This window comes from Sinocyclocheilus rhinocerous, unplaced genomic scaffold, assembly GCF_001515625.1.
Source record: "Sinocyclocheilus rhinocerous isolate Xijiao unplaced genomic scaffold, SAMN03320098_v1.1 scaffold2682, whole genome shotgun sequence".
NCBI classification, from domain to species: domain Eukaryota; kingdom Metazoa; phylum Chordata; class Actinopteri; order Cypriniformes; family Cyprinidae; genus Sinocyclocheilus; species Sinocyclocheilus rhinocerous.
The window spans coordinates 314,261-322,504 of NW_015663712.1; the positions used below are offsets into that span (position 1 = coordinate 314,261).

Genomic DNA, 8,244 nt, shown 5'->3' on the forward strand with positions numbered 1-8,244 from the left:
AGGGGTGCTGAAACCCACCTAAAAAGGGTTTAGAACCGCCCCCTGGTATAGTGTGCGTAATTATACTGAAACATAAATATATAACCAGTTTACCTGATTCAATGTGATGGCTGAGCCTGTTTCTGAGATAACAACATGCCAATCCGTGGTTGGATTTCCGACACGGCTAACCGTAAATCATCTTACACTGTCAATAAGCGTGACTGATACTCGAACCAACTCTGCTCTAACTGTCGACTAGCAGTGGGAGTCAGATTGCCCCCTAGTGGATGGCTAAAGATTTGCTAACTCATATTCATAAATCCTCAAGGGAATGTCTCTGAATTAACTGATGCTGGCGCCCCCCTTGACAGGTGCTGGTGCTCCCACAGGTTGAAAACCCCTGGTCTAGGTGGTCATATGGCATTTTTTCTTAAAAAATGATTTAATTTCTTAATCAGATGATTGGCAATGCTAATTGTACAACAACAATCAATTGTTCAACAACAATTGTACAACCTCATAAGATAAACACATTTCCTAAACATGGAAAGTCAAGGAGTGTTAGGGGAAAACGGCACAATATAATCAAAACCAGCCAAAATGTGCCAATCTACTGCAAACCAGACGAAAAAGCAGAGGCACTCCTGGAATGAACTTTTATATCTGTGCTGTGGTGCATTATGGGAGGTGGGAGAAACCAAGTGCTGAGGATGAAGGATGGGTTGTTTGTTAATTTGCCATTTGAGTGCCTTACCAATGATGCAATTTGTATACATGACTGATAAATAATAATGGTTTGATTAGTGCATATAGTTTATAAATTCAGGTTTGGTTATTTGATTGAATTAATTTCTGTTAGCTTGCGTCACTGTCAATGGTTTTGCCCATCGCTATAAATGCACACTAGCTGGACTAGGCTGGATTTATCAGTTTGAGATAGCAGTCACAGTGTAAGGATGCAGAAAGAGATTGTCATGCTTGAAATTATGTGCATGCTTCAATCTTTGGACGGTAGTGTCTTTTTTTTTTTTCTCCTCATTTGTTATTTGATTATTTACCTTGGTTGATTCGCTTGGTGGTTCTTTTTAATAAATGGAAACCTATATCCAGTAAGTGTTATGAGCCAATTAGGAGTTGATTTTTTTTGTTTTCTTGTTAATAGTCTTGTTGAAGGTGGAAGAAAGCATGCAGCTGATTGAATGATTGAAAGACAGCTGATCTGCATCAAGAGAGACATGGCATCAGATGAGAAGCTCAGCTAGTGTTTGGTTTCATACGTGTCTTTCCTCTTCATCTGTGGTATTTTCACACCATTATTATTATATATATATATATATAATGTAAGAATCATTTCCTCTGCTTTTTAACTTGATGATTGTTTTATGTATAGACAAACTGTGATTCAAGCTCTTCTAAATGGATTATTCCTCAGACAGTTGCAAACACTAATTTATTGTCATGGGCTGTGACTATACAATGCATGGTAAGACTTTTAAAGCTCAAATACAGAGCTTATTGCTTGACTGTGAAAGTCCTGGGTTTCACAATCTGCACTGGTTTGTTCTTTCAGATCCTTTGCCTTTCTAGGCATTGTGTGAGAAACCGTTTTCTTCACTGTGGTGTTTGGTGAGGTTAAGACGTGTTTCTGTATTTGTGAGATGTTAGATCTGAATTTGAGGAACCTTGCACCAACAGGTGAAATAATTTCTGAAGTGAAGACCGTTCTAATTTGATTATTGCTGTAAAATTGTTCAAGTGTCTTGCTGTATTACAATTTTGTGGCTTTTACATGTTGTACATTAATGGCCTTTTGGTTTTCACGCGTGTCTTGTCTTTATCAAGACTTTTTATTTTTTTTCCCTTCTGTGAGCATCAGCATGACTCTTGCATTCTATTACTGACGTGACCATGGTTTTAGACCCTATACTGAATCTATCAATATTGAACCGCTTTGTCTGTGCTGCCACCACTATATATTGAATGTACCATGTACAACTAAGGAGTGTTCGAGTTTTAGGTTCTTTTTTTCCCTTCCCTTTCAAGCTGAATGAACAAAGTGGCATAGATGGTCCGTGTCACCTTGTATATGCTTGGTTTCCTAACTTTATAGAGAAAGTTAGTGTCTATAATGCAGCTTTTAACCCCGCTTTCTTTTGTCTGTTTCTTTCATTTCCTGTTTAAGGAAGTCTAACTGCTTCTGTAGACCAATGCTCTCTCCGATATCTGTGCTGTTTTGGTACTGAACCATAGCCTTTCACACTCCTTTGGACTGTGACTATGTAGGGCAGCCAGCAACAAAGCTGTCGTCATTCCTGCTTTTCATCTCTACCAGTCAGTGACAACGCAACATTCAGGCTTTGACAAATATTGGTCTCCAGATAGCACTGCAACTGTATTCGCCCTCTATGGACCTTTCTCCCATACTTCTCACTCAACTGGGCAGGTTAAGTATCATCCCATGACTTCCTAATGCCAAAATGCATTTCTTGATGCGGTCAATTCTGTTGACTTGGTGGCAGTTGGTAAGTTCTGTGCAATTTAACCACCTACTAAGATGATGCTGTAAGTATTGGTAGCTTCTCCATTTTAATTTTTCTTCCTTGACCATATCGGTCCCTGCACCAACAGGTCAACTCATGCAACACCCTCCAGCCTCTTGCTCTCAAATGGTATGCTTGACCTTTGGACCAAGGTAAAGTCTGTTGTCAACCAGTCTAGCTTTGGAAGCAGTATTTCCTTTCTGATGAACACCTTGAATCTGTTGAAGCTCGTCAAGGAGGGTGAATGTTCTCACCATGTGTCTTCAATACATCCCTGTTTACCAAATACAGCAGTATAACTGCACCCATAGACCAACTGTGCAGCTGCTGGTTGGCTGTTAACGCTAACTTCACCTTTCCACTCAGACAAAGCACCACATTTGGTTTTGACTGAGACATGGAGATCTGCACAACACCGCAACTCCCTCTGTGCTCTGACAGACTTTCACCTTCCTCAACCACCTGAATTACCTTAAGTGCAGCCATTGTGGACAGTGAGTATGTGTGTTATAAATGCATGTGAGACTATGGGGAGTCCATTTAGTTTTAGTGATTGAGATCTTGTTTCAGTTATTGTACAGACAAACATCAGAGCTGTTCTATTTATTATTATTATTATTATTATTATTATTATTATTATTATTATTATTATTATTATTATTATTATTATTATTATTATTATTATTATTATTATTATTATTATTATTATTATTTGTGGTTTTGTTTGTGTGCGTCTTTGGTTGTAACTTCAAAATGCAACAACTGAGATCAGCGTGCTGCTATCCTGTCTTGATGACAGCCCATTGGGACACACCTGTGACCTGCAACAACTAACTTTTAAAGAGCTTGCACATTTAAAACTGCAGTGTCTGCTTTTAATTATAAGTTATGTGGTTTTGTTTGTGTGCGTCTTTGGTTGTAACTTCAAAATGCAACAACTGAGATCAGCGTGCTGCTATCCTGTCTTGATGACAGCCCATTGGGACACACCTGTGACCTGCAACAACTAACTTTTAAAGAGCTTGCACATTTAAAACTGCAGTGTCTGCTTTTAATTATAAGTTAATGTCTGGTGTGGCTGCTAATGTAGTTATTTAATCTAAATGGGACTTTTAAGGTATTTGTTTCCTGTAAAGCGTGGTCTCTAAACTAAATACAGTCTTCAGATGTGGCCAGAACTCAGTACTGTTACGGTGTCAGAACTTTTCATAGTGACGTGTATGTGGTGGGTAATTTTACTTTTTCCCCTGCTTGTACCTAAAAGTACTTGTTTCTAAGTTGGATCAAAGCTGGATCTTCTAACTTTTCTTTTTTTTTTTTTTTTTTTTTTTTTTTTTTTTTTTTTTTTTTTTGGTTGGGGGGTTTTTTTTTTTTTTTTTTTTTTTTTTTTTTTTTTTTTTTTTTTTTTTTTTTTTTTTTTTTTTTTTTTTTTTTTTTTGGCCTTTGGAAATGTGGAGAGCTTACCTTCACTGAACTGATTGAAACTCAACTTTGACTACTGGTCCCGTATTCACAACATTTTAAGACTAAAAGTAGTTCAGAACTTGGCGATTTAGGAGTAAATCTTAAGAAATAATGGGCTTGTCAGACCTAAATTTAGGACCCATACATTTTTTGCTCAGAGTATTTCACAAAGCGTTTTAGCACTAAAACTTGCTCTTAAATCTGTGAAAGGTTAGGAGTAGTGAAGAGGACTCTTAAGTCACTAAGACCAAGCCACAAACTATCCTAAAATGGCTGTTGACGGCAATTTGCCTTAGAACAGAAACATTTTAGAAAAGTTTGACTGCGCTTTTAAAAAGGTGTTGTCTTAATCACAAGGGTATTATGACTGTTGTTTTCATTAACAAGTTGGGCAAGAAGTAGCAGCTGTTGAGTCCAGTTTGGTTTTTCTTTTACGTTTACACCTTACTATCGGCCATGATTATTCTACTGGTAATTAAAAGGTGGTTTATATGCATATCTGCTAATTGTTTGAGAAGCACATGTAAGAGGCTGATAAATAACTGAATGTATACTTGTTTAATTGGTGACACTTAGCACTTAGAGAACTCTTAGTGGTAAGAATGATTTGTGAATGCGGGCCCTGGTCTTCAGTGTGCATACTGGTTCAGTACCACCTCTGCTTCTATAATACTAGGAGTATTACTTTTGAACATAGACTTGTAAAGAGGCAAACAGAAGGTGGTCCGTTGTCTGTTTGTATGGGTTCACTGCCACTTAAGTGCAGATATCAGATGTATAGGTGTGCCCCAAACTGAGGAGTTGGGGTTAGGTAAGCAGCTGCAAGTCTTTCTAGCAATGTGCACAAGGAAGAACTATAAAGATGGTTAATCTGTGTTGCACTGTTGAAGTGATTGTTCAAAATGTCTTGTATTCAGAAGAAACTCAAACGAGTTGGACAACTTCACTAGTAAGTGAAAAGTCATTTTGGGTAAACTATGTTGGTAATGAAACAGTTTTCGGAAGTCAGTAGTTATACTCTGCTTATCTTGGGCTTTGACTTGGGCCCTAGATTTGAAAAAAGGACTAATGGCGCTTTTTCCACTGCATGGTACGGTTCACTTTTTGGGGGTTTTTCACTGGGTTACACTGGGGTACTTTTTGTAAATTTTTTTTATTTTTATTTTAGTACCACCTCGGTTGGGTTTCCAAGTGATCCGTACAGTTACCAAAACGTGATGTGTAAACTCTGCTGATCACGGATTGGCCGGAGAGAATCGTCACTACCTGCGTCATTGAACTTGCGCCACAAACACAACAGAACCGCTAGAACGCAACCGTTTTGAACGAGCGCACCTTTTTAACAACCCAAAAGTTGTCGGTTGCGGAAGAACAGACGTTCCTCTCGTTGATAGAGGAGCGGATCCAGCGAGAGCTTGATGGGGCGACGCGGAATTTAAAAAAAAAATTTTTTTTTTAAGGAATCGTGGTAGTAGACGCGGCGCAAATATAATGACATGTAAATAATCCCGCCCACTCTGAAGCGGTACTGAACTGCAGTTGAAACGCAAACCGTGCCGAGTCGTACCACGCAGTGGAAAAGCGCCTTAAGTGACGCCACCCTCTATCAACTTCAAAGCTTGGAAGGAGGTGTTGTAGAGCAGGTGTGCTTGTTGCTAAAACTTTGAAAAATACTCCTCTGTACAACAGTCTTGGTTCTCATGCAATTACAAATAAAGTTTGTGGTGTTTTGTTTTCTAGGTAAGCTGGATATGGAGCTGGATGTACTGTTCTCCTTAAGGATTGATGTCCACTTGTTGGCTTTGCCATACACATTGATGTGGCTCATGCAAGAGTTCTAAGCCCTTCTAGCCTTGTTTGATCTTTAAATGGCTAAATGCTACAACTCCGAGTTGTACCTCATTGACACAAGCCTCAATATTGTTTCTTTTAAAAGGAGTTATTTTAATCATTTTGTTACAATCCGGTACTGGCAAGGGCATAGGAATATTCTCCAGGAGCTGCCTAGATGAGAAGTCCCTCTTGAACCGAAGACTAACCTGTGTCCCTTGTATGTTTACAACATCTGGCATATTGGTCTCATTACGGAGTCAACCGCTTTAAGGTGAAGGCAGAATAGTTCATTTGGATCATCGCTACCAACTGCAACCCATCAAATTGCATTTCTGACAAGTTATGAGTTTCTATCTCGATCTCTTTATTTTTCCAGGTTCTTCAAGAAGCCCTGATGCAAGTAAAAGCACTTTAATCCAAGCCCAGCAGTATCTGGTTGACCATCTGAAGGTAAGAAGTTACAGCTTGCACTTTCAAAGTGAGCTTTGTTTGACTATTGCAAAACGTCAGTTTTTAGATGGTAACCATGGGTTTTGTGTTTGAGTTTAAAGAACCAAGAGCGTTCACCTGTTGATTAGCGTGCAGTATTATTATTATTATTATTATTATTATTATTATTATTATTATCTCTTATGAAGGCCAAAGTCTGCCAACACAATGGCATACCTTAATGGTAGTACCTTAATGGCAGTCCGCTTGTAGCTGACTTTTTAACGTGAATTTTATTCAGGTGAATGCTGGAGAGTTCCAAGCTCTTTTAGCTTCATTTGCACTTTCCTTTGGAAATGTGGAGAATGTTTAAGTGGACTTATCTAATTGAAACCTGAACTATAACTCCTGAATTTAGCAGGTTACAACCACATTATGGATAATACAGCCATGGATCAATGTAGCCTTTGATCAACCGGTGTTAGGTATACTAATTGGTAAGGAACCGAACAGAAGGCAGTGTCCGTCACCTGCAGGTGCATCTCAAAAGCCAGTTATGCTTTAGTTATGTAGCGGTTTGAAATTAGGGAACAAAAGTCTTTGGCAATGTGCACTTTTAAAAAGCTTTAGGGATGGTTGGTCACTGGTGCATTGAATTTAAGTCAATATTAACGATGTTAACACTTTTATTTTATTTTTTTTCAGACTGCTTTGCTTGCGAGGTTCTCCACATTTTTGCTGGGCTGCTTGCTTCAGTCTAATGGGGCTTGTTTGTGGAAAAATATTTAAAAGATTTTAAATATTTTTAAAATCCCCCCTTTTTTTCCTTTTATTGTGGTTGTAATTTGTTAAACTTTGCCTGCTTTTGTGCTCTTTAAATTTTAGCTTATACCTTAAGCGCCACTTTTTTTTTTTTTTTAAATTTTTTTTTTATAAAAAGTCTGGCCGTTTGTTGGGGTTGCACTTGTTTTAGTACTTTTTGTAGGTATAGTTAGTGTCGCTTTAATTACTTGTAATGCAGACATGTTCTGTGACCTTCTTGTGGTGTTCTTACTTTGACTTGTTCCCTTACAGCATTAAAACTAATCCAGAAGTCCTCGGCATGTCATGTGAAGTTCTCCTTTTGTTGACCAAACCTCTGTGAAGACCTGAGCGTCTACCAGCAAATGTTCTTGGAACAAGGGTGCAGAATAGGCACAATATTGTAGTCCCTTGTCTACACTAATATTAATGCTCTTTAGGCACAGTGCTGTTTGTCCTCCTGGATTATTTCTGCTGTACATGCAGGCAATCATGTAGACCCCCCCCCCCTTCCTATTCACAGCTGTCTGGCAATTCCAGAGTCCTAATGTTTGCTTTATTCCAGATGTTACCCCACTCTACACGTCTTTGGTCAAGCCCTGGTCAGTCAAACCAGAGGGCACGTACAGCAGGTTTCATTTCTTCAGTAATACCTAAAAATATGTTGTATATGCAACAGTCTAGTTTTGATGTTGACGAGGTTAACATCAACCTAACGTCAACTTAACATGTACTATGTCTTCTAGGTGAGCTGGGATTTGGAGTTGGATGTGCTGCTGTCCTGTTCCTTGATTTACCCCCCCCAATAGTCCTTGTCACGGTCAACTTCAGCACTCATCTAGGTAAGCACTCATCTAGGTAAGTCTCATTCCTAAAACTCTTCTTGCCTCATTTGATCTATGGAAATGTGGAGAGCTTTCTTCAGGAAATTGTCAACCGCTAGAATGTCAGCTTTGGCTTGTCTCCATTTGTGCATATTGTTTTCTTTACTGGGTTGAGCCATGTTCCCCACCAGCCTCTGATTAACCAATTTGGTGAGGAGCAGAACATGTTTAGTCTGTCATCTACTGGTTCATTTCCAAAACCGCAAGCTCCGATATCTGATAGATTGGGTATCCCAAACCTAGTGATGAGGCTACTTTTTTTTTTTTTTTTTTTTTTTTTTTTTTGTTTTTGGGGGAAAAAAAACTAAAAA

At 38.6% G+C, this 8,244-nt stretch overlaps 1 long non-coding RNA gene across 4 annotated transcripts in view; it reads left to right on the forward strand.

Annotated features, from left to right (window-relative positions):
- Positions 1–914: 914 nt before the first annotated feature.
- The window catches only part of LOC107729008 (uncharacterized), a 23,686-nt gene continuing 16,356 nt past the window's right edge, over positions 915–8,244 (forward strand). The window contains exons 1-6 of one of the 4 annotated variants that reach the window (XR_001638536.1): positions 915–993; positions 1,156–1,281; positions 1,373–1,465; positions 6,196–6,269; positions 7,573–7,681; positions 7,796–7,875. This is a non-coding gene — a long non-coding RNA (uncharacterized LOC107729008). Of the gene's footprint in view, positions 994–1,155; positions 1,282–1,372; positions 1,466–1,552; positions 2,350–6,195; positions 6,270–6,953; positions 7,036–7,572; positions 7,682–7,795; positions 7,876–8,244 lie in introns of those variants that run through there. The other 3 variants (XR_001638539.1, XR_001638538.1, XR_001638537.1) reach the window with 3 other exon arrangements.